The 27863-nt window shown below is 42.3% G+C and overlaps 1 protein-coding gene across 1 annotated transcript in view; it reads right to left on the reverse strand.

Moving 5' to 3' along the window:
- Positions 1-27863, reverse strand: part of GNG12 (G protein subunit gamma 12) — a 153622-nt gene that overhangs the window by 58251 nt on the left and 67508 nt on the right. The window contains exon 2 of the mRNA XM_023730949.1: positions 16730-16783. The gene's annotated coding sequence lies outside the window, so the exon portion shown is untranslated. The remainder of the gene's footprint in view (positions 1-16729; positions 16784-27863) is intronic.

Genomic DNA, 27863 nt, shown 5'->3' on the forward strand with positions numbered 1-27863 from the left:
CTGACCAAGGGTCTAGTGCTCTCTCTCCATACACTGTGCTAAACCAGTCCAAACCTGGTGCCATTGAGTTGACTCCGACTTACAGTGACCCTGCAGGACAGAGGAGAACTTGCCCCACAGGGTTTTCAAGGACTGGCTGGTGGATTCGAACTGCCAACCTTTTCAGTTTGCAGCCCAGCTCTTAATCACTGTGCCACCAGGGCTCCATACATTGTGCTAGTCTATGTTTATTAGTATTAACTGGTAGTTATCAAATGTTCACTATGTGCCATGCCCTGAACTTACAGCATCTCATGAAATCCTCACAACAACCTATAAAGATAGCTTTAAAATTGTTAAAAACGTCCCAAGATAAACGGAGAAACTTTCAACCTAACCTAGTTGTAGGATTCTTGACCACTATAAAATAAACAGATTGGCACAATAAAGGTAACTAGACGAAGTGCTCCAGGCAGAGAGGCCAGCTGAGGCCAGAGACAGAGGGGGAAGAGCCTGGTACTCTGAGAAAGACAAAAGAGGGGTGTGGCTGCAGCTGGGAGCACAGAGGGTGGGGAGCCCGGCCTCCGCTGCCTCTCCTTTCATCTCATAGGATTTACCATGAAATTCCCTCAAAATGTCAGCAAAACACCATGTTCACTGCAGCACTTTTCACAATAGCCAAAAGGTGGAAACAACTGAAATGTCCAGAAACAGATGCATGGATAAACAAAATGTGGTATTTGCACACAATGGACTACTACTCAGCCATAAAGAGAAATGAAGTCCTGATGCACGCCACCACATGGATGAACCTTGAGCACACGCTGCGGGGAATAAGTCATTTGCAAAAGGACATATTCTGTATGATCTCATGTGAAATAAGCAAATATACAGAAAACAAAAATTATTAGTGGTTACCACAGGTGCAAGGAAGGGGAAAGGGGAGTTTTTGTTTAGGGAGCACTAAGTTTATGTCAATGGTGGTGGAATAATTTGGCAAAGGATAGAGAGAATGGTTGCACAACTTGAAGAATGTCATCAATGTCACTGAATTATACATGCAGCAATTGTTGAATTGGCATGTTTTTGTTGTGTATATTTTTACCAAAAGAAAAAAATATGTCTGCAAAACACTGTCGTTTACTACAATACAAATCCCTATTTTGGCCTATACTAAGTATCCATTTCTAAGGCCTGCCCTTCTCCACCCTGGCTGTCCTCCTCAGCAGAGTCGAAATTTCAGCATGTTACAATTTGTTGAATAATAATGAAAGCTTGAAAATGCCCTAAAATTAGAGGGAACTTACTTACCATTCTGATGTTGCTCAGCCTTGCAATTACCTGAACATCAAGGGATCATTAATGAATCAAGCTGTCTCAGCATTAGATTAATGGCCACTTTCAACAGTCAAAAGGGGACAGATGCCCAAGTAGGGAGCAAGGTACTAATGACTGGGGGTGGGGGAGGGATCCTCCTCCAAATAACAGGGGTGGTGGGAATGGCTAGAGCAAGGAGAGGGGGGCTCACAAAGAGAGGCAATCAGCTTGCACTCATCCAGACGGGTCCAGCAGGAATCCCAGCTCCCCAGGCTCCACCCTTCATCCAGGCTTTGTCACAGTGAATCAAGAGGTTGAAATAAAGAGGAGTTCCCCAGGAACTAAACTTGGAGAAAACATACCTTCCTCCCCAAATAAAGTCTATTTGGTGCTTAGGGCAATCCAGAAAACCAGTCGACTGACTCATGGCAACCCCATGCATGTCAGAATAGAACTGGGCTCCATAGGGTTTTCAATGGCTGATTTTTCAGAAATAGATTGCCAGGCCTTTCTTCTGAGGCACTTCTGGAAAGACCTGAACAGCCAACCTTTCTGTTAGCAGCTGAGCAATTTAACAATTTTCACCACCAGGAACTCGCTTACAGCAATTGGTTTCCATATACCCAGAGCAAAAAGGAAACATGATACTGTCAAAAAATGTTTCTTACATAAAAAGTACATGAGATGAATAATTAAAATTGACAGAATATATAAGAGTATTATCAATAATCACTATAAGACTCTCTCAAATACTGGAAAAAAAAATTCACAATAACCTACAAGATGTTTGCACACTCTTATCTTTTACATCCTTTTTTTGGATCAACAGCTCAAAGTAAACAATTAACCTAATGTATGAGCAACAAACAACCTCTTAACAATGCCATTCTTCCCAATACTGAAGGGTACCTTGGAGTTTCTGAAAGATAGGAAACAAAAAAATTAAAATCATTGCTAATATAAACAGTAAGACTGTATTCTCCACTTATGAGATAATGACCCCTAACAATGGAGATAATAAACACATTCATCCAGGGACATGAGATACCACTCGCTGAACAGAAGACAGTAAATGAGGTTTTATTCGGAAGGCTCTTATTATGTAGGACACAACAGAAGCTAAACAATTGGTTCAGATCTGTAATTAAAAGCAGTTGAGTAATTAACAAAGGATTAACAAATTTATCAGAACAAAACCGTATTTTAACAGAAAGGAAATAAATGGGGAAGTTTTAATATTTCAACCATTATCCTTCTGGGTCTGTTTTGTATTTTGTTTTTAAAAATACACTAAAAATGTAGAAACGAGTAAGAAAATACAGTAAAACCTCTGAAAGCTGGGACCTGTATAAGGCAGAAACCCGTCAGAAAAGGAAAACTCAAATATTTTCCACTAATAGAGAGCAACAGAAAAGTGGTAAGACTGCACCCTGTGGAAGGCAGAAAACTTGCAAGCCCTGGAGAAACAAGGCAGTCCTGTCGAGTTCTGGCTCTCACAGGTTTCACTGGAACTAGCATCTAGTTACCCTGTGACTGAAAGCTACTTCCTGGCAATCATTAGTAGCCAGTGCAAATGAACTGGTGCAAATAATCTAAACTAGCCGGGCTGAATGAAAAGATTTAAATGTGGGCAGCTGCAGTCTGTAATTTAGAATCTCCAACAGACATGGGTTGTTGTTGTGAGCTGTTGATCCTGACTCCTAGTGACCCTATACGACAGAGGACGACTCCCCCATGGGGTTTCCTAGGCTGTAATCCTTACAGGAGCAGACTGCCAGGTCTTTTCTCCCTCGGGCCACTGGTGGATTTGAACCACTGACCTTTTGGTTAGCAGCCAAGCACTTAACCACTGCCCCACTAGGGCTCCTGGAATTGACTCGAGGGTAATGGGTTTAAGAGGCACAGGGTCACCATGAGTAGGAACTGACTGACAGCAACTAACAACGACAAAAGGCATCCTATTAGTGGTTGAGAATTCCTGTTTTTTGGTTGGTTCTATGTCTCTGGCCACAACCTTGAGGACTGCAAGGAGGCTCAGGACTGGAAAGGATTTGCTATAACTAATATTGGTGCGGAGGACTGGCAAAAAGTCCACGGTAGATTTCATAGTTTCTGAGCCTTAAGCCTGGCTGTATTTTAACCATTCAACCTGAAGTTTAGAATAAGTGTTTCAAGGAAAAAAATAAACAACCAAAAAAAACAAAAACAAAACCAAACTCCCCTCCCAAGAAAAACCCTGAAAAATTCATAGGCCAGAGCTTTTTCACTGTCTCAACTCATCATAGGCAGACAATTTCTTTCCAGATTATCAATAATTAGAACAATGAGAACGCTTCAGACGGCTCATTTTAAACAATTCTCTAGTTCTCCTCTAGGGGGCAAAGTTGACCAGCATTTCACTGAAAGAGGAAATTACTTTCAAACTTGGATTGGATTTTCACAAACTACTAGAAAGATAAACCAAAAAAGAGGGTCTTTTCCGCCTCCCGTTTATTCCGAATACATTTTACCCCATCTGATGAGCAAAGCTCTCCAGCTCTTTTCTGCAGGAAGAGGGGAGGGGCATAATTAACGTCTGAGAGTGAGGGGGGCAATTTATCAGCAGTCTTGTAGGTTGGCCAGCACCATTTCCTAAAACTTGAGATCAGGGCTTTGGTTTGGATACAACTTTAAGGCTTTTTTTTTTTTTTAAGGAGAATTTGCACTGGGTCTATTTTAGCCAGTAGATGCCTCATCTCCCCTGTAGGGCCTCCCTCTGAGCAATCACAAAGTCACTCCCTGGAGGTCTGAGAGTCCTGCTCAGCTTCCTGCAGGAATGATGGGACCTTTCCACCCCATCCAGGGTGTCTGGTGGCCAGGAAGGAGCCCAGACAGCAGTTTCTCACTGGACCTCCTTTTCCCCTCATTTAAAAGATCAGAGTAACCCAGGTCTAGCCACAGAAGAGGACATACACACGGGCAGAGCCTGTCCTGAGGGAGAAGCACACTTGAGTTTCAGCAACTTGGTGACCACAAAACAGGGCAGAGAGGAAGGCCCAGAGTGCACCCATTTCTCCCTCACCCAGGGCAGATCCAGTTTTTGTGGGCCTGAAGCTTACACGATTTTGGGGGGCTCTTTAAGGAATACCACATTAGGACCAGGGCATTAGAGTTAGGGGCCCTGAAGCATAAGCTTCATAACCGACATTAACTTTTCCACTGGCCCCCACTGGCTGAAGAGTATGGTGGCAAGGGGCTCCTGCAAGCCGCATCTACAAAATGGCAACTGATGGTTTAACTAAAGACATGTTGCTCAGCCTCTGGCTCAGGCAGTGGACTGAAGAGTTTGAGAACAACATCTCCCTTCAGTTCTGCTCCTTCTTCATCTGACCCCAGCACATGGCCGATGCTCAATAAATACTTGATGACCACTTCAGTGGTCCCACTGCTTTGCCACTTACCCTCCCTTCAAGGCTGCACTGCTTCCCCTTTCTGGCTTACTGGCCATGTTTCAAGCTTCCACGTAGAGAGGATTCTCTAGAGCTATCAGCTCAGGGAGGAGTGTAAGATACAACACAAGAGCAGGCTTCCTGCTCACCTGGATCATTCATTCACCAAAGGTTTCTGAATACCCACTGTGCCCAGGCAATAGCTATACAAACTTCAAACTCAGTTCAACAAGTAATTACACAGTCTACACTGGATCCAAACAATTGCCATCAAGTCAATTCCAACTTATGGTGACCCCCAGGTGTGTCAGAATAGAACTGTGCTCTGTAAGATTTTCGATGGCTGATTTTTCAGAAGTAGATTGCCAGATCTTTCTTCTCAGGTGCCTCTGGGTGGACTCAGGTGCCTTGGAAGAAAGTTCTGGCAATCTACCTCTGAAAAATCATCCACTGAAAACCCTACAGAGCACAGCTCTACTCTGACACACATGGGGTCACCATGAGTCCTAATAAACTCAACAGCAACACTGGATACACACCCCCGTATTTGGCACAGCACAAGCACAAGGTCAGTAGGAGCTCTACCCAGTTTGGATTGCCCTTTGCTCCTTGAGATAGCTGTTGCCATCGACTCGATTCCGACTCATAGCGACCCTATAGGACAGAGTAGAACTGCCCCATAGGGTTTCCAGGAGTGGCTGGTGGATAGAACTGCCGACATTTTGGTTAGCAGTCAAGCTCTTAAAGACTGCGCCACCAGGGCTCCCTGCCAAGGGAGCTCCTAGAAAAGGAACCGCTGAAGGAGATGCCCGTGCTGCCCTGTTACAGGGAACAAACCTCCCTGGGCAGCAATCCCAACTCTGCCACAGGCTACCGCTCCACATCCACTTGACCAAGCCTCAGTTTCCAGTGTGGGTCATCCAATTAGTTCAGGCCCTATTTCTCCTCCTTCTGCACCCACGGGAAGGTCATTTCCCCTTTCCCAGACCTCGTAGGCTGCACAAAAGTGCCAATTATGCCAGACTTTATTGAAAGAGAGCAGAACAAACTGATCTGAATTCAGAGCATTTAGCTAAATAAAGCTTTGTTTGCATATTTTCATAATCCTTGTAAAAATAATATATAAATTTCTTCTAATCTGTTGACAAAAATCACTCACATGAATCTTGAAATGAGGTGAGGCCTACAAAAATGGAACGTTTCTTAGTTAATTTAGCTTTTTTTCATACATGCTACAGTTTGGTATTGATAAGCAACCCAGCTACCAAACGATCTTCTTTTTCCTTGGATAAAACAGGGAGAACAACCTCTTACATATATATGAAAGTATTGTCATGAAGCCAGTCCTCCCAAGTAAATTCTTATCTATAAAACGGGGATAATACTGTGACAGGCAAGTAATGGCCCTCATTATTTAAGTGCTTGCTGTACGCCAGGCCCGTGCTAAACACTTCATACAGATTATTTTATTTAATCCTCACAATAACTCCATGCAGTAGTATCCCCATTTTATTGATTTGGAAATTGAGGCTTTCAGTGGTAAGTGACTTACTTTCCCAAAGTCATCCAGGTAGCTAACGATGGTGGGATTTGAGGCTGAGCCCCTGTGTCGTGCTGCCTCTGAAACTATAAAGCACTTTATCCACTATAAAGAACTAATGAGCTTTACAAGAAAACCCTGTGGGGTGCTTCCACTCTGTCACATGGGGTTGCCATGCATTGAAATCAGCTCGATAGCACTGAACAACATATTCTTTAGGCTAAGAGAAGAAGATAGGTGGGCAGTACTAAGGGCATTTAGTTCTGCCCTCTTCAGCTCCATCCCCAACATTATCTTGGGCATGAGGCCCTGTTCTGGGTTCTGCCATCTTTGAAAACAGCCAATAAAAACAGCACGAGAATATAAACCAGATCCACATCTGGATACATAATATTAACTCATGCCAAGGGAACCAGTCCATGACAGAACTACCTAAAATGCATTTAACAGATTCTTAGGCCAGTGCCCCTCAAATGACTCCCACTTTAGCTGACCCAAGCGTCTTACTAGCATGCTATCATTTGTTCATCTTAGACACTGCCTTCACCACAGGGTAGGGGTGTCTAAACACAGGGAGTGACCTCACTGTTACAGGATTCAACATCACAGGGGCCTAACTTGCACATGACAAGGAAGGATACAATGGCAGAGAGGCCAGGTCTCAGGCTCACAATGCTGGGACCAGAGACCGCAGAAAAACCTGCTGACTCCAGGGGACACCTGAACACAAAAGAAAACCCGAACGGGGGGTGGTGTCTTTGCCTGGGGGTAGGGCATATTCTGCAAGGCTTGATTTTGCAGAGTTCATAAACTCTGGATAGAGCCCTGATCAAAACGCCCCCATGAAACGCAGCCTATCAGTTCTCAGATCAAGAGAAACTATGTTAGGGTCATGAGCATGAGAAATGGTGATTCAACACAGAGTTTTCAAATACTAGCTTTCTATTGGGGTTATATCAAGTGCACTCTAGTAGAAAGGTAGAGAAAACTTACCCAAAGACACAGGTAAAGGCTTCCCTGGGGTCTTAGAGAACAGGGCACCCTGAAAACCTGTCCCACCCCACTCGGAACCCCTGCTTCCCAGGTAGACTTTCTCAGGCTAAGTTCACACACCAATGCCTCAGGAGTCCGAGACTCACACCTCACGAAAGGGAACGTCGTTATTAGAGAGCCAGGTTTGGCTTCATAGGAGGATCTTTCAACAACTCCAAGTTCTCTGAAAACTGGGAGGGACAATTTGGGAGAAAAGGAGGGAGCTTCCCACTGCTGGATAAGTTTTAAGCACAGGATGGAGGACACTTTTTGGGGGATGCTGAAGAAGAGTTTCTTGTATTGGGTCAGGCATTGTTAATACAACAGGATGCTAAAGTGGAAGTTTCCACTGAGGCATCAAGATGCAACAGATGGGAAATTCCAAAGCGAGGGGCCAGACCATTATGTGGAAATTTCTGAGAAGCTGGCCTGGCTGGCTCTGAGACCATAAGGAAAACATAAACAGGTTCAGAACAGTGGAAAGTGACAAAGGGTTTTGTGAGGCAGATTCCTTGGAAATGCTGATTCCTGCTCTCCCCAAGGTGGGCGGGGTGGAAGGGATCCGCCTTTATTTTTTTCAGTGGTGGTAAAATATATGTAACAAAACACTCACCAAATGAACCATTTTCATATGCACAATCCAGTGATATTAATGACGTTCATCACGTTGTGCAACCATCACCACTATCTGTTTCCAAATTTTTCTATCACCCTTAACAGGAAATCAGTGCCCCTTAAGCAATCACCCTCCCAGGGGACCCGCCTTTTATCTCAATCAGAGAAAAAAGGGCTTCATAGGCAGCCATCTGGAAGGCTCGGTATGTGCCTCCTGTATTTTGAGGACTGGTGTTTGACGCTGACCTGAGGAACCAAAATGTGAGGGGAGCTAAGTAGCCTGGGTGGCAGAAAACAAGACTGTGTCAGGAAAGTCAGTGCTCTCCCCTTTCCCCATGGGGTAGTCCCTGGGTGATGCAGTTTACATTTGGTTGCTAACTGAAAGGTTAGTGGTTTTAGTCCACCCAGAGGCACCTGAGAAGAAAGGTCTGGCAATCTACTTCTGAAAAATCAGCCACTGAAAATCCTATAGGGCAGTTCTACTCTGACATACACAGGGTTGACATGAGTCAGAAATGAATCGATGGCAACTGGTTTCATTTTGGTTTCCTCATGGAAGGTGGAAGGAATGTGATTCCTGAGCACTCCAGCCTGGGTCACTCTAACCAAGAGTGCTTTGACCTGAGGATGAACATCCCTGAAGAGAGAGTCTGAGCAGAAACCTGGGACAGCAGAAGGAGAGGCACTGCCCAAGTCCCAGGAGATCCAGACAGAAAGCCCAGCAGGTGGGGGCAAAGAAGTCACAGAAGAAGCTAAGAGAGAAGAGAGTCCTCTTTATCATCAGCTGGGTTTGGAGAACTCAGTGCCAGGTGTGACAGCAGGAGTCAGGTAAGAACTTTCCTGCACCTTTTCTCTCCTTCTTTCCCCATCTCCCCTGGAGAGGCTGAAGCAGGAGGCAGCTGGAGGTAGCTATAGGAGGCCCTTGCTGGTAGGATGGAGGAAGTCTTCCTTTGGAATGAATTTTTGTTGTTAGCTGCTGCTGAGTTGCCCTCTGACTCATGGCAACCCTGTGCACAATAAAACAAACACTGCCCAGTTGTGCACCATTCCCATGATCAGTTGGGTATCAGACTATTGTGATTCATAGGGTTTTTTAATTGGCTGATTTTCAGGATTGCCAAGCCTTTCTTCCTAGTCTGTCTTAGCCTAGGAGTTCTGCCAAAAGCTGTTCAGCATCATAGCAACAGGCAAGCCTCCACTTGGTGGCTGCACATGAGGTGAATTAGTCGGGAATCAAACCGTGGTCTCCTGCATAGAAGGCAAGAATTCCACCAATAAATACTGTCTGTAGACTCAAGTGGGTTATTTCTAATTTCCAGAATGAACTTGTGTGTGTGTAGGACTTAGGGCGGTCATAGAACTTATTACCAGAGAGTTCCTAGAAAAGTCATGGGCCTGATCAAGTTTTCATCAGGAAATGGGGAAAAACACACCCTACTGAATAAGCTTTAAAGGAACAGTGGGAGTCAAGAATACAGTTGAGTCTTTCTTCCATCTCACGAGTCCTGTTCTGCAATGCACTAGTTACAGCTAACCTTGCTAAGCACTGACTGACAGGCACGGCACCAACAACTTCACAGACATTACCTCATTCAATCCCCCTAACAACTCCATCCCATTTCACAGATAAGGAAACTGTGGCTCAGAGAGGTTAAGCAGCTTGCCAGGGTCACACAGGTTAAGTAAAGTAATTACAGCTGGACTCAACCTCAAGCCTTTCTGATATCTAACCTGAACTCTTCTGCCAGGTGAGTGGTTTTCTGTGAAGAGTTGTGACTGAAGTAGGACAGGGACTTGCAAGTCCCTGAGCTAGAAAATCCAACAGCAGCGAAAATCACTGAAATGCATGCTTTTAGCAATCTCTTCCAGCTCTAGGATCCTGTGATTTTATCATTCGTGGGTGGGAAGGGGGAGAGAAGTGGCACCACAACAGCAGATGTAGGGGAGAGGAAAATCTCAGCATTTGTATCCTGGGTTCCCAGAGAGGGTGCTGGACATAGAGAAGGAGCAGGTTCCAGCAGGTGTACTATAACACACGTGTATAAATACATAGTGCAGAGAATGCACTAAAGCACTTAGCATGGAGCCTGGTACTAGAGTGAGCATTAAGTAAATGTCAATTAAGATTTTGAAAATTTTACACATATGCCTAAAAACCTCGACATATAATTTAACGCAACATACTCAGCCACTGACATCACTGTGTCTGTTCCATAAGGAGCTGTGTATATTATGAACGCCAACCTTTGCTAGCAGAGCCAAGACAAGAAATGATCCCATAAGATTAAGCCAGCCAAATCTAAAACAATTAGAGTAAGTTGAAAATCAATGGCTTTTAAGTGGTTTGGGATCACGGAGTCCTGTAAAAAAATGGAAACCATGGTCCCTTTTTCCAGTAAAAAAATGCACATTCACTATTTTGCAAACGATTATAGAAGGTTCATAGATCCATTAAAGTCTATTCATTGTGTTTCCAGTTTAAGAACTTCTTCTCTAGATCCTGAGGATGTAACCTGAGGTTTTCAGGTTAAGTGCTGCCTATCTGACCCATACTGAGGTCACCCATCCTGGTCCCCTCCACTTGCCCATTGTTTAAGCTAGTCTTTATTAAGCTACCAAACTTGAACGAGCTATCAGTGTACTTGAAATCGAATCTAATTTTAAACCTTTCAAGTTTCACGGACCCTAAATTAAGACTTTCTAAACAAACAGACTGTGGTACCTAGAAATCTTATCCACTCGGCATGTTCTTTCCTTCCTCCCTTCTTCTGGTAATACCAACCCAAACCAGTTGCTGTTGAGATGATTCTGATTCTTAGAGACCCCAGGTATGTCAGAGTAGAACTGAGCTCCATGGGGTTTTCAATGGATGATACAAAACCCCCCTTTTTTCTTGGGAACTCATTCCACATGATTCTTGTGGGGATTTACCCTTTCTATGGACACATGAACAAACTTTGGCTAAACAGATACTTCTTACTGTCTGCTGCCTACTTCTGGCCATGTTGATTCAGGCAGGCAATACAAACTGGGCTAATTAAGAGCCCTCTTGGTACTGTTGTTAGAACTATGACAAAAGAGGCACTCTCTTTTCCCTGGAATCTACAGCTGTGAGGATGATAGAAACCTAGAGCTGGTGGCTACCTCTGCCACCAAAGTGAGAGACAGCATGCCTGAGAATGAAGCTGACAGAGTTAAGCAGAGCCAAGAGATGGAGAGAGTGAAAGACACTGTCCTGACGATAGTTTTGAACTCCTGGATACAGCTATGCCTGAAGCCTGATTCTTTATTAACTTTCCAGTTATATGAGTCAAGAAGCTAGTTTAAGTTGGATTTCTGTTACTCATAACCAAAATAATTCTTATTACTGAACCTAATCTAAAGGAAAATAAAGCCCCAAAGGAAATTCCCATTTATGGGTAATCTTTATGGAATTCTTGGACCCTCCCTGACGATGAACGGTTTTTAATGAATTAAAATTATTTCATCCTATGACACTGCTGCAACAAGTCTAAGCTTAACACTGCCCCCATACCAGCCTCTGTCCATGATAGTTCATCTTACTAGTGCTGCCACCAACCAAACAGATGCTACTCCCCTATTGCAATAAATATTAGTTACTACTTCATTATTATTAAAGTCTACTACTCCTGTTCCCATGAGCCTCTCAAATTGCCCTGGTTCTCCAATATTAGAGAGTGCTGGACTCTCCAATATTAGAAATGACCTAGAGTGATGAGGTTCAAAACACAAGGAAGATATGCATGTGGAGCAAGGGAAGAGAATCACATAGGTTAAAGTGGACAGGGCCAACGTAAACTCAAAAAGCCACTCACACAGTGAGTCACGGCTTGGGCCAATTCAGGTGTCGAGAGAAATAATATTCACCGAAGACAGTCAGAAGTTGTTTGCCGTCACTACAGAACAGGGATGGTAAGCAGATTTCAACTCATGTGCCAAATGTGGCCCACAGCCAAGTGCCAAGGCTCAGCATCAAGTGAGCCAAGATAACCTGTAAAGTCCATCATGAGGTGGGGGTGGAGGAGGCAGCACGAATATAATGTATTCGCCATTCCAGCTGAAGCACCATTCAATTTTATCCTTCAGTTAGGCAAGGCCAAAAGAGAATGCATACCTGGACTGGAAGGGCTTTTCATGGACTGCACTCAGGCATTACATCATTCGCCTACACTTAGAATAGTCCTTATTATTCTGTTTATTATAGGGATGTTGTGTGCTATCTTACGTGGTGTCCTCTATATGAGCACTCTGAAGAAATTTTTCTAAGTCTCGAATCTGATTAACCTTGCTTCTTCTGACTAACTCACACGCTTCTATCTTCTGGCTTTCGTGAATTGTTAACTGAGTGTGCTCTCCTTCTGGTACCGACTGCTCTGAAGTTTAGAGGCAAGCCTGTGGCCCTGCTAGCAAATGGGAGCTCTCAAGCATGCACTGGAGGCCTAATCTTATCTCTGACGTCACCTTCCATTTTCTTCCTCACAAATTCCCTTCCTTACTTACTTATGAGTGATATCACTGCTGATGTCAGATGGATTTTGGCTGAAAGCAGAGAATACCAAAAAGATGTTTACCTGTGTTATACTGATTATGCAAAGGCATTTGACTGTGTGGATTATAGATCATAACAAATTATAGATTGTGAAGAATGGGAATTTCAGAACACTTAATTGTGCTCATGTGGAACCTGTACATAGACCAAGAGGCAGTCATCTGAACAGAACAAGGGGATACTGTGTGGTTTAAAATCAGAAAAGGTTGCATCAGGGTTGTATCCTTTCACCATACCTATTCAATCTGTGTGTCGAGAAAATACTCCAAGAAACTGGACTACATGAAGAAGGTGGCATCAGGATTGGAGGAAGACTTATTAACAACCTGTGATATGCAGATGACACCATCTTGCTTGCTGTAAGCAAAAAGGACTTGAAGCACTTACTGATGAAGATCAAAGACTACAGCCTTCAGTATGGATTATACCTCAACATGAAGAAATGAAAATCCTCACAACTGGGCCAATAATCAACATCAATAAATGAAGAAAATGTTGAAGTTGTTAAGGATTTCACTTTCGTTGAATCCACAATGTTCATGGAAGCAGCAGTCAAGAAATTAAATGACATATTGCACTGGGCAAATCTGCTGCAAAAGACCTCTTTAAAGTGTTAAAAAGCAATGATCTTACTTTGAGGTCTAAGGTGCGCCTAACCCAAGCCATGGTGTTTTCAATCACCTCGCATGCACGTGAAGGATGGACAATGAATAACGAAGACTGAAGAAGAATGGATGCCTTTGAATTATGGTGTTGGCCAAGAAGACTGAATATACCATGGACTGCCAGAAGAACGAACAAATCTCTCTTGGAAGAAGTACGGCCAGAATGCTCCTTGGAAGTGAGGATGGCGAGACTTCATTTCACACACTTTGGACATGTTACCAGCAGGGACCAGTCCCTGGAGAAGGACATCATGCTTGGTAAAGTAGAGGGTCAGCAAGAAAGACGAAGACCCTCAAAGAGATGGACTGACACAGCAGCTGCAACAATGCACTCAAATCCAGTAACGATTGCGAAGATGGTGCAGGACCGGGTAATGTTTTGTCCTGTCATACGTAGTGTTGCTGTGAGTTGGAACCGACCTGACGGCACCTAACAACAATAACAACAACTTACTATTCTGAATCTCATTACATTGCTTGTGTATTGTAAAACCACCCCTTTGAAAGAAGAAAGGCACATTACTAGATCAATAGCAATCAAAATAAAATGTAAGACAAATAAGATGGAAGTGCAGGACAATTTCACAAGTGCTGCCCACTGTGGCAGCCATTATGGGGAAGCTTCAAGTGAGCAAGTTTAGAAGGTGGTGGTCTTGGACTAGGAATAGCCTTGCGCCAAACTGCCAAGTCAGCAAATACCTCAGTCCTCTCCCCTCTCCTTCTGTCCCCCTGCTGATCTCCCTCACACACCATTCTTCCTTGGGCAGCTGAGTGCCCTCTGGTCCATTCCTGACCATCCACCACCTTTTCTTTCTTTAGTGCTATTGGTTACTCTCCTTTCCCCAACTCCTCCCACCAAATGAAAATGCTTCACACTTCTACAGGACCTTGTACTTGACTCTAAGTTGTCAGTGGTTGATAACAGCTTAATGTATTTCCTCTCTCAGGGACAGGTACTTATTAACTAGGTATTTTCAAAAGGAAAAAATCAAAAGAGTAATTCACTAATGATAGAATTTGAATACTATAATAATTACACAGATGCAATTAAACAGGGGACTCTTCCTGTAAATCTCAAATAATTAAATGGAAAGCAGTTAGCAGAGTGTCTGGCATAAATCAGGAGTCAATAAACACTTGCTGTTAGTCACCATCGTGTGCAGAGCAGAACTGTGCTCCACAGGGTTTGCAAGGCTGTGACCTTTCAGAAGCAGATCACCGGGTCTTTCTCCTGAGGTGCCTCTGGGTGGGTTGGAACCCCCAACCTTTTGACTAGTAGTCAAGTGCTTAACCATTTGTGTCACCCAGAGACTCCTTCAATAATCAGCAGATGTTAATTATTACTATTGTTGCTATTATGTAATAGTACCACTATCACTACCACCACTCCATCTCTATCATGACCACCCCCACATAAAGCACTTTCATATACATTATCCGTATTGCTCTTCCCAAGAATCCCTGAGTCAATTATTATCCCCATTTTACAGATGAGGAAAGTGAAGCTCACAAAGATTGAGTTTCTAAAGTCATAGAACCAGAAAGTAGCAGAGCCAAGGCTCAATCCAGGTCTCTTATAAATCTCTTGTTCTTTCTATAACAAATGGTTGCCAACTGCATAGCAAGCACATCCAAATCATCTGAGTGCTTTTAGATTCTTGGGGCCGGTCCCAGACCTAATGAATGTCAACTGTCCAGTGGAAAGGACTATGAGTTTGTATTTTAACAGGTGCCTCATGCGATTCCGATGGGTGAAAAAGTGTACTGTCTATGTTGCCTCCTGGGTGACTAAGTACCTGCTTTACTCTCAACCCTGCATTCAGAACCATGAGGAAGGCATGTGTAGCCTTCTGCTCTCAAAGAGCAATTACAATTACAAGGAACCAGAGAAATAATATTAGCCAAGGTGAAAGAAGAGTGAACCACAGAAGACAGTGTTGGGATTTGCAGAAGTTCAGAGCAGGGGAGATCACAGACGGCAGGGCTAGGCAGGGAAGCCCACATTACAGAGAAGGGGAGATGCCGCTGGGCTTTGTAGAATGGGAAGAATTTCCAGGCAGAGAAGGGAATAGTATGAGATAGCAAATAAACTAGTCTGTGTAGAATAAAGGCGGCAGCCGGAAGTGAGCAGGAGAGGATGGGGCCATAATGTGAGCAGAGAAGCCACAGAGAGGAGTCCAGGCCGGTGGTTCAGAGGTACTGGCAGTTCTTGAGCAGAGGAGTAACATCCTGGAAGAAGCACTGAAGGATGACTGGTGCAGCAGTGCTATGTAGAACGAAGGGTTGGAGAGTGGAAAACCTGATATTGGCAAGCCCACCTAGGAACCTGCTAAACTGACTGAGATGCCAGAGGACAAGGACTAGGTCTAGGACTCTAGGGCACTATCAATCAGAACAGTGAGAAAAGGAGCCTATGAGATGGAAGTCTAACCTGAGTCCTCTCCCTCTACATGCTCTCTTCACCCTATCACAGCTGCTTCCATGTGACTCATAAACACTACATGCTAGACTGTAAAAATGGCCACAGTTATTCCCCTCCTTCTATCTATGTCCCTTGCAATGTGATACTGCAATTCTTCTCATCAAGAGGTGGAACCTATATCATACCACGTGAATCTAGGCTGGCCATATAACTTGCTTTAGCCAACAGAATGTGGTGGCAGTGATGCTGGGCCAGTTCTGAGCCTACGCCTCAAGACACTTTTGCTCTCTTTTGTTACTCTGTCCAGCCACTATGTAGACAAGCCCAGGTTAGCCTGTAAGATGACGAGACACATAGCTCAGCCTCAGCCAACAGCCAGACAATCCTCAGAAACAAAGCCTGCAGTTGACAGCAGACACACGAACGGCCCCAACTGAAACCAGAAAAATCATTCAGCCCAAATTACCAGCCTACCAAATTATGAGTTAAATAAATTGTTATTTCGAGCCACTAAGATTTGGGGTAGTTTTGTTATGCAGCAAAAGCTAACTGATACACACTGCAAATACTAGTATCACTATAGTATCAGGAAACAATGCCACATGAAGCCCCAGCAGCTTTTTCACTTAAAAAGTCCATTATTTTCCTAGCTCTAAAGGAAGGTTTCTACTACTATAGAACTGTTATCTCACAAGAATCACATTTAGGTTAGATGAGGGATGAGACAAAAAACAGAGCAGTTAAGGGCAGAGCTCTAATATGCTGTAGCTCTGGCCAATTTTCATTACAACACAGTGCAAGGGACTGTCTGAATTCTTTGGCTGAAGTAATACTTTATTGTTTTGGATACTGCTCGAAACAAGCAGACCATCAACAGGGGCCTGGAAATAGTTTCATTACAAAAAAAAGTTTTTATTTCAATAGTATTTGGCAAGTAATCATGGATGTTTTTCCTGCCCATGTTCTTAGCAAAAGAACATGGATTGCTTTGTTTTTTTAAGGCATGGAAACATCGTAAATCATTTTGGAGAGAGAAAAAGTGTGAATAAACAGACGTCTAATCATAGTACTAGTAGGGGTAAATCTAACTTAGAAGTGTGAATATCATTTCAAAATAATGTCAAACAGTCACTGTGTTTTAAAAAATGGAAGCAAACTTACCAGTGAGACTCTTGTGTGGCCCAACGTTGTCAGGTTTTAAGTGGTGGAATGAATCTGAAACAGAATTAAACAAACATTCCATAAGTAAATCATGTCTGAAAAGGGTGTACTTTAATCCCAAATGACTACCATAATATTGAGCATTTATCCTTATAGTTAAAGATTAGCAATGCCTTTTCTGGCTCCTGATAGAATAGGGAGAGTTTTTGTCTACATATTTCAACTTCCTGAAGAGAATGCATTCTCTCGTCTACTTCAGGGAGTCCTGAAAGTCTGAAGCTGGTATAACTATAAATGGTAGTATTTTTGTCCAAACCCCTCCAAGTCAGTGGAGGCCTCACTAGTTGTTGCTTTTGCCTTGGCCCCTCAACCTCTTCTACCAGGGCCTGCCCGTGGCTCCCTCTGTGGAACCAATTTAAAAACTGGGCATCCAGAGTAACTTGTAGGAGCTCTGGTGGTGCAATGGCTAAGTACTCGGATGCTAACTGAAAGGCTGGCGGTTTGAACCCACCAGCCACTCTGCAGTGGCAGAAATGACCTGGCAATCCGCTCCTATAAAGATTACAGCCTCGGAAACCCTACGGGGCAGTTCTACTTGTCATATAGGGTCACTATGAGTTGGAATCGACTTGATGGCACACAACAACAACAGAGTAAACTTAAAGGGTGATGGGAGGGGTGCAAAAAGCTTTCCAATAGTGACCATCTGATCACAAGTCACCACACATTTTGTTTTACTGATAATGGTGAAATTAGGGCAGTGCTGCCCAACAGAAATATAATACAAGCCACATATTTAATTTTAAAATTTCTAGTAGCAACATTAAGTAAAAAGAAACAGGTGGAATTAATTTTAATAACATTTAATTTATTCAGAATATTATCATTTCAACATGTAATCAATATAAAAAATTATTGATTAGATATTTTATATCCTTCTTTTCATACTAAATCTTCAAAATCCAGTGCATCTTAACTCAGACAAACCACATTTCAAGTACTCAATAGTCACACATGAATACGGAAGACCAACGAAGAATCGAAGCCTTTGAACTATGGTGTTAGTAAAGAATAAATACTGAATATACCATGGACTGTCAAAAGAACAAACAAATCTACCTTGGAAGAAGTACAGCCAGAATGCTCCTTAGAGGCAAGGATGGTGAGACTACGTCTCACATACTTTGGACATGTTATCAGGAGGGATTAGTCCCTGGAGAAGGACATCATGCTTGGTAAAGCAGAAGGTCAGCAAAAAAGAGGAAGACTCTCAACGAGATAGACTGACACAGTGGCTGCAACAATGGGCTCAAGCGTAACAACAATCATGAGAAGGGTGCAGGACCAGGCAGCGTTTTGTTCTGTTGTACATAGGGTTGCTATGAGTTGGAACCGACTTAACGGCACCTAACAACAACAACAATAGTCACGCATACTGGACAGCAAAGGTCTAGGGAATCTATTCTTGGCTTTCAGGTACAGCATGGCACCAAAGCAAGTCCAATGCATATGGAGGTTTCATATACATCTATTTTCATTCTCCTGTAACTCCTCATTACCCCCTTCGGTGATGCCATTTTAGTAGAAATAATAATGTAATAAGAGCAAATACTATACAGAATTTACTATGTGCCAGAAACTGTTCTCATCACTTTCTTCGGTTATCACAATTGATTCTCACAGTAACTTCATGAGATAAATATATTATCACCCCCATTTTGTAAATGAGGGCACGGAGGCAGACAGAAGTTAAGTAATTTACGCGTGGTTATAAGTCTGTGACAGAGTTGGGATTCTAATCTAAGCAGTCTGCCTCCTGAGCCCATACTCTTAATCACTATACTCTCAATTAAATTATATACCACAAATAAGATAATTACTTTAAATTTTAATTGTAACCATTGAGTGACCCAAGTCTGCTCATGATACCTGGTTAGGTAATAATGGTGATGGCAGATGGGAGAGTTATGGGACATGCTAGCGAATTAGGTTAAGAACAATTTGGGGTAGGAACACGAAAACCAAAAGCAGGCCTGGGGTCAGAAAGAAGGCATTTGGTCTAGGGCCTCAGTTGGATGACTGGTGGGAATGAAGGGAGAAGTTAACGTGGGGTCTACAGAAAATCCAGTCTTCGTGCTTTTTCTGAGGGAAGGCTCTATTGCTTTCATCAGATTCTCAAAGGGGTCTGTAAAATATCCCTGAATCTATTTTAGCAGGAGCAGAGAGAGAAGAAGAACCAAGTATAAAGGAATTAAGAAAAAGAATACTTTTCAGTTCATTAATTCATGGGTCCCAAAGAACTCATACCCAGTGAGCAAAATCAGATCTGCGCACTCCAACTCCCTACCCAAACCACAGGGAAGCAGGCTAGCCAGCGACACTGTTTGGAATCAACAGACTGTGGGCTGAGGCCACTGTGGGGCACTGCTGCCCAGACCCACAAGGCAAGCCCTGAGCCTGCTGAACGTCCTTCAGTGGCTTCTCCAGGTTTTCGGGTCAAATCCAAGCTCCTCAGCCCTGTCTAAGCCTTCTGTGAACTCGTGCCTGCCCTCCTTCCTGGGCACTCTTCCACAGGCACTGAGTCCTTCAGCCACAAAGACCTAAACGCCCCACGCTCTCTACTCCACTGTGCCTTTGCTGATTCTGTTCTTTCTGCCAAACATATCCTTTCCCTACAGTGCCAGCCTGTCTTCAAGTCTCAGGTCAAGTGTCACTACTTCTAGGAGCCTTTGTGAACTCCCCTGGCTGGGTTAGGGACAACTTCTCTGCAGTAACAGAAGTAAAGTAGTATTCACTCAAATCCTTTGACAATTTACTACTACATTATTCATAAGAGGATGTGGAACAAGGGATGTCATTGCTGATGTCAGACGGATCTCGGCTGAAAGCAGAGAATACCAGAAAGATGTTTCCCTGTGTTTCACCGACTATGCAAAGGTATTTGACTGTGTGGATCATAACAAATTATGGATAACATTGCGAAGAACGAGAATTCCAGAATACTTAATTGTGTTCGTGTGGAACCTGTACTTAGACCAAGAGGCAGTCCTTTGAACAGAACAAGAGGATACTGTGTGATTTAAAGTCAGGAAAGGTGTGTGTCTGGGTTGTATCCTTTCACCATACTTATTCAATCTGTATGCTGAGCAAATAATCTGAGACATTGTACTATGTGAAGAATGTGGCATCAGGACTGGAGGAAGACTCATTAACAACTTGCAATATGCAGATGACACAACCTTCCTTGCTGAAAGTGAAGAGGACTTGAAGCATTTACTGATGAACAAAAATCCTCACAACTGGACCAAATAAGCAACATCATGATAAACTGAGAAAATATTGAAGTTGTTAAGTATTTCATTTTACTTAGACCCACAATCAATGCCCATGGCAGCAGCAGTCAAGAAATCAAATGACATATTGCATTGGGCAAATCGGCTACAAAACAAAAAAAAAACCCTGTGGCCGTTGAGTCAATTTCAACTCATAGTGACCCTATAGAGATCTCTTTAAAGTGTTAAAAAGCAAAGATATCACTCTGAGGACTCAGGTGTGCCTGACCTAAACCATGGTGTTTCAATCACCTCATATACATGTGAAAGTTCGACTGAAGACCGAAGAAGAATTGATGCATTTGAATGATCGTGTTGGCAAAAAATACTTAATATACCATGGACTGCCAGAAGAATGAACAATTTTGTCTTGGAAGAAGTACAGCCAGAATGCTCCTTGGAAGCAAAGATGGCAAGACTTCGTCTCATGTACTTTGGACATGTTATCAGGAGGGACCAGACCCTGGAAAGGACATTATGCTTAGAAAAGCAGAGGGTCAATGAAAAAGAGGAAGACTCTCAACGAGATGGATTGACACAGTGGCTGCAACAGTGAGCTCAAGTATAACAATAATTGTGAGGATGGCACAGGACCAGGCAGTGTTTCGTTCCATTGTACACAGGGTTGCTGTGAGTCAGAACCAACTCAGTGGCACCTAACAACAACAACAGCACTACTAACGCTAATACTACATCCTAGGTGACTACTATTACTACTACTGATAACAATAATAAAAGCTGATTTTTACGGAGATAACGTGCAAGGTGAATCCTGGGTGGTGCAAATGGTGAAGTGCTAACACTAACTGAAAGATTGGTGGTTGAAACCCACCCAAAGATACCTTGAAAGTAAGGCCTGGCGATCTACTTCCAAAAGGTTACAGCCTTGAAAACCCTACAGAGTAGTTCTACTCTGCACACATAGGATCGCCATGAGTCGTAATCGACTCAATGGCAACTAACAACAACAAATGTGTCAGGTACTATTCCAGGTGCACATAACGACACAACAACAATCGACTCAACGGAAAGGTTGGCAGTCCAGACCCATCCAGGGACTCCGTGGGAGAAAGACCTGGCAATCTGCTTCCGTAAAGACCACAACCAAGAAAATCCTATGGGGCAGTTCACTTTGGAACACAGAGGGTTGCTATTAGTCAGAATGGACTCAATGGCACCTAACAACACAACAACAACAATCCTATGAAGTTAAGTTCTTTTATTATTCCATTTAGCAAGTGAGCACACTGAGGCAGAGGTTAAGTCATTAGCCTAAGGTCACAGCGCTTATAAGTGGCAGAGCCAGATTGTGAAGACAGTCTGGTTCCAAACTTTACACTCTTAATAGCTACTCCATACCTGCCTTCCATTATGTTCCACTGCCCTCTGCTCTCACTGCCCTTGTACTATCCTGTTATTGCATGTATCATCCTGCATTTCAACTTTTTGTCAACTGGTCCTTCTACCCCCTTGACTGCAGAATCCCTGAAGGCTAAGAATGTGTCTAATTCATCTTTGTCTCCCCAGGACCTAGCATAGTGTTAGGTATACAACAGATGCTCAATAAAAGCACACATTGGAAAAAACACTAGAACTGTATTGGAAGGACAAAGGGAAGGGGAACGGGGCTATAAACTCAAGTCTAATAAAAACACACCGGGAAAAAAAAGTCTCTGAATATGTACTTTAACAAAGTAAACTTTAACTTCATCTTTTAAATCCAGCCAGTGCCAGCAGGATGATCACTTCCTTGGTCTGTTCAGTATCAGAGAGAGAGAAGTAACCCAGAGCTTGGCAGGCCTGACCATACCTCCAACAAGTCCATTGGCTTCGTTTTACTTTGCACACGGATCTAAGTAATAACACGCCCTCTGAAAATCTGGCTGGCCATTACAAAGGAATGCCAGAAAAAAACACTTCCCTTTTTAAAAAATGCAATATTCAAGGAAAAAGGACACAAAGTTCTATTTCTTAAAGTTTTCTTGGTTTCAAATAACTTTTTATATAAGTCTATTTCAAATATTTATTTATTTTTACAGGAGCCACATATTGTAAATCTCTCTCGCTGCCCTGGCATGACTTTGTCATTCTTTACCCTGAAGTTCCATAATACGTTTCTTTCCATCACGATCTAAACTCCCCTTGGAGGGATGTGAAAAGTGACCTCGGAGGAGGACACGCTCCTCTTTCTGTAACAGTGGGAGGACCAACGTTTCAAGATCTGGGACTACACGGACCTATAGGGAGAAAAGGCACTCTTTCTAGCTCATGTCAGAGACTGCATCAGGACCCTGGCCCAGCCTAACAATTCACAGTTAAATGCAATTAGCCATAACATCCACCCTTCCTATTGCATCCAACATGTTAAAAAAAAAAAAAAACAAAAAAACCCACCAACATCTCATGTATACAGATATCATCAGCATACCTTATTAGAAACCAAATTATAATTCTGTATTTTGACTCTTGCTATATAGCTCATCCCCACTTGCAGTTAAAAATGCAATAAACATTAATTTAGCTGTTATTGAGAGGTTTACTAGTGCAAATTATGTGCCAGGCACTGTGGTAGGTGCTGGAGATACAGCAGTGAATGAGGTAGACAAGGTGTCTGATTTACGGGCCCTTACATTGTATGGGAAACAGAAAATAAATGAGTATACAAATAAGTACATAAGACAATTTCAAACAGTGACTAGTTCTACGAATTTTTCATGCAAGCAGGGAGTGGTGTGACCTAATGAAGAGTTTAACAAGGCCTCGTTGGCAGCTGTATGGGGAAGAGATTGGAAGGGGACAGAGGAGATTGACAGTGACCCATAACGAGGCCACTGCAGTTATCCAGGTGAGACAGGATGTACTATGGCCTCGGGAAGAGCAGTAGAGATGGAGAGAAGTGGGCAGATTCAGTATGGGTTTTGGAGGCAAAACAATCAGGACTTGCTAATGAATGGATGTCCGGGATGAGGGAGAAGAAGCACTCAAGATGACTCCCAGGTGTTTGGCTCAAGCAACTGGGTCAACAATGGCTTCATTTACTGGAGGAGGAGAAACAGATTGCAGGAGGAAAGAAAATCAAGAATTCTGACTTGACCTTGTTAAGGTTGAGAAATCCAAGTGGAGACGTCAAGAAAACAGTTTAGAAGTTTTGAACTGTGCTGTGCAATACAAAACCACTAGCCACACGTGGGTATTTAAATTTAAATACAATTAAAAACTCACTGCCCCAAGTTCCAAGAGCCACATTTAAGTGGTCAAATAGCTACAGAAGTGGCTACTGCATCAGACAGTACAGGTATAGAACATTTCTATCATTGCAACAGTTCTACTGGACAGGGCTTATCAGAATGTACATGATAACCTGTTGGACTCCTTTCATTGCTACAAAGTTTGCTGCAGTATAAAATACAAAATGACAGCCCTGGGAAGAATTTAGCTGTGAATGGCAATTGGGTTCTGTCTTAGTCATCTAGTGCTGCTATAACAGAAATACAAGTGAATGGCTTTAACAAAGAGAAACTTATTTTCTCACAGTCTAGTAGGCTAGAAGTCCAAATTCAGGGTGTCAGCTCCAGGAGAAGGCTTTTTCTGTCAGCTCTGGAGGAAGGTCCTTCTCATCAATCTTCCCTGGACTAGGAGCTTCTCTGCACAGGAACCCCTGGTTCAAAGGATGTGCTCTGTTCCTGGTGCTTCTTTCTTGGTTTATGAGGTCCCCAACTCTCTGCTTGCCTCCCTTTCATCTCTTGTAAGATAAAAGGTGGTACAGGCCATACCCCAGGGAAACTCCCTTTACATTGGATCAGGGATGTGACCTTAGTAAGCGTGTTACAATCCCACCCTAATCCTCTTTAACACAAAATTACAATCACAAAATGGAGGACAACCACACATACTGGGAATCATGGCCTAACCAAGTTGACACATATTTTTAGGGGACACAATTCAATCCATGACAGGTTCTGATCTAAGAACACATTCATTTCTAGTCTCACTTTTATCCTCTAGGAAATAATATATACGTTGTGGGAGAGAGGAACGGAAACTGGGTTGATGGACCTGAATTCCTGTCTTCACTACCAGTGACTTTAAGCAAATCACTTAACATATATGCCTCAACTTCCCTCCCTACAAAATGAGGTGCTACCCGGAATGGACATATTGAACAATATGTTGGAGAATGTTTCCAGATCTGGACACATCTCTGTTCTTTAGACAGGTCTATTATGTTTTCACTTGCAAATTCTGATATGTTATCTCAAATGGCAAAACAGATCTAGAAAAGCCTTTGAAACATATAAAGCACCCTAGTGTTGAGATAAAAGGTACATGTTCCATAAAGACAGGCAAAGTTGAAAGATATATACCCTGTACCTCGAGTCCATCGGAGATATCTGTCTGTTCTAAGTAAATGTTGGCAGGGCTCCTGACTTGATAAGGTAATGCTATATGTTTCAAAAAATCAAGTCTTGAGCCCCAAAGGTAAAAGACGGTTGCAACTAAGATGGTGACATTTTGCAGCATTGTACAAGGGCTTCTGTCCCAGAGAAAGGTGCACCCCAAGTGGGTGAAGTGGCTTACTTTATCCAAATGGCAGCACCTCATCATCTCGGCCTTGAGACAGGCTCCTTCCTGGCTGGAAGAGCTGATTTAGGCTGTTCATTAGGAGAAATTCCTCTACTTGGTCTCTGTTCTTAATCTACCAAGAGCTTCTAGGGGCTTAAAAATTAATTTTTTAATTGAGGAGCTGGTACTGTATGTCCTCAACTAACTTGTGGATAGGTTGGGGGAAGTATTCTGACAATGTCAAGGTCAGTGTGAAATTTTAAAAATACACATGTATTCCTACTTTGCCAAACTTTAAGAAAATACATAAAAAGTGAGAACGGTAAATTGAAATTTTATACTCAACATATTAATTTTCCATTTTACGACTGAAAAGTCAATGTAATTTTAAAAGGATAGCAAGCTTCTTTGAAATTTACCCGTATATCCACCATCCTAGTGCTGCTATCTATTTTTGCCTGTTACCCAACAGATATGTGTTTTTATATGACTGTAGAACCAGTTGACATTGAGTCAATTCTGACTCATGGCAACCCCACATGTGCCAGAGTAGAGCTGTGCTCCATAGGGTTTTCAATGGCTGATTTTTTGAAAGTAGATCACCAGGCCTTTCTTCCAAGGTACCACTGAGTGAACTCAAATCGCCAACCTTTGGTTAGCAGCCAAGTGTCTTAACCATTTGCACCACCCAGGGACTTCAAAGTCATAGTTTATATGCTACAGTATTTGGTAGTAACCCTAGCAAAGGCTTTGAAGTTGGACAGATCTAGATTTGAATGTTGACTCCTCAACTATCAAGCTACGAGGCCTTGAGCAATTTACCCCTCTAAGCCTCAATTTTCTAAAGTATAATGGGACTAATAATACCTTGTGCATATTGTTGCTGTAAGGGTAACATGGGAGAACGTTAGCACAGTGCCTAGGAGTCATAGGAAAGACTCCATAAACGATTTTTCTTTTTAATTTCATTTTAAATTTTAAATATTTGTGTGTATCTATATATATTCATAATGATCTTTTTAAAGGACCTAATTAAGTCCCTCATGTTGAAATCCATAATTTATTAAATCACTTCCCCAATGCTATATATTTAAGCTATTTCCAGTTTTTGCTATTACAAAAACGATTATATTGGACATCTTAATTCTACAGCTTTTTCATTCCTTTAACTTATTTTTCTACTATCTTAAATTTCTTATGGTAGAACTGCTAGGGTGTTTTTTGTTTTTTTTTTGCTTTTTAAAAGAACTTTATTAACATATCATATGATTACAAAATAATAAACAATTTCTGAGACCCTGACATTTTACACATAAAATGGTATTGTTGATGCTGTCTTGTTTTGTATTTCTAAGATTTTAGTGGGGATGAACATTTTTCCATCCATGTTTGTTTATTAATGGTTTATCACCTTGAAAAACAGTAAGATTATATTTTTTGCTCCTTCATGTACTAGGGTCTTGGTATTTTTTCTTATGAATTTGAATGAGTTCTTTATCGTTCATCACAATCAAGAGTTATCATAATACAACAAAAAGATAAACAACCCAAGCATAAAATGGGCAAAGGACTTAAACAGACATTGCACCAAGGAGATTCAAATGGCCACCAAACACATGAAAAGATGCTCAGCATCATTAGCCATCAGAGAGACGCAAATCAAAACCACATTTCACTCCCACTAGGATGGCTAAGGAGCCCTGGTAGCTCAGTGGTTAAAAGCACGGCTGCTAAACAAAAGGTCGGCAGTTCAGAAAACAACAAAACAATAAACGTTGGCAATGATGTGGGGAAATTGGAGTCCTTATCCATTGCTGGTGAGAATGCAAAATGGTACAGCCATTGTGAAAAACAGTGTGGCAATTCCTCAAAAAAATAAAAATAGAACTACTGTTTAACCTAGCAATTCCACTCCTCAGTATACACCCAAAAGACTTGAAAGCAGAGACTCAAACAGACATGTACACCAATGTTCGCCGAAGCACTATTCACAATAGCCAAAAGGTGGAAACAATCTACATGCCCATCAACAGATAAATGGATAAACAAATGTGGTACATACAACTACTCAGCCAGTAGGAGAAATGAAGTATTGATACATGCTACAATATGGATGGAGCTGGAAGACATTACGCTGAGTGAAATAAATCAATCACAAAAGGACAACAGTTGTATAATCTTACTTATATAAAAAGACAAGAAAAAGTCAATGTACAGAGAACAAAGTTTATTAGTGGTTACCAGGGGCAAGAGAGAAGAAGGGGGTGGTTAACACTGATGGAAATATCACACTGATTAAGGGTTGGGTTGCACAGCCGATTACTGTAATTGCTGTCAATAAGTTGTACACCTGTAAAAAGTTGAACTGGCAAAAGTCGTGTGATAAATATATTTACAACAATGATCAAAAAAAGGATAGCTGCTGAGGCTACTTATATACAACCAAAAACCTCAAGGATTTGGTTCCTTGGTTTGGAGGTTTAGGGTCATGGTTTCATGGGACATCCCAGTTAATTGGCCTAATAACATGTTTAGTGCCTCTGTTCTACTGCCTAGTTAGTGGTATAGCGTCTGGGGTCTTAAAAACTTGCAAGTGGCCATCCAAGTACAACAATTTATCTCTATTTGCCTGAAACAACAGAGGAAGACGAAGACTCAGGAATAGGAGGAGGATATGGAATGTGTGACTAACTGCCTCCATGAACAACTGTCTCCTTTGCCATAAGACCAGCAGAACTGGATGGTGCCTGGCTACCATTACCGAACATTTTGATCAAAGATTCTATAAAAGAATTATGACCAAACGGGTGAAAATGTAGAGCAGAATTTCAAATTCTCACAGACTCTAGACTTCCTGGTGCCATGAAGGTTGGATGAACCCCTGAAACCACTGTCCTGAGATAATCTTTAAACCCTAAACCTAAATTATCCCCTGAAGTCTTCTTAAAACCAAATAACAGTTTAGCTTAACAAGTAAAAAATGTCTGCCTTAGGCATTACGCTCTTTTAATAACTATCTATATATGGGATCAAATTAACAACAGCAACTCGAAAGATTCGACAGGAACCGTAGGGGGCATTAATTTATGTTAATGGGGTAGAAACAACTCAGAAAAGGAGGGTGAGAATGGTTGCACAACTCAAAGAATGTAATCAATGTCACTGAATGGTACGTGTAGAAACGGTTGAATTGGTTTATGTTCTGCTGTGCATATTCTCAACAACAAAATAAATAAAAC

Source organism: Trichechus manatus, unplaced genomic scaffold, assembly GCF_000243295.1.
Source record: "Trichechus manatus latirostris isolate Lorelei unplaced genomic scaffold, TriManLat1.0 scaffold00003, whole genome shotgun sequence".
Classification (NCBI taxonomy): domain Eukaryota; kingdom Metazoa; phylum Chordata; class Mammalia; order Sirenia; family Trichechidae; genus Trichechus; species Trichechus manatus.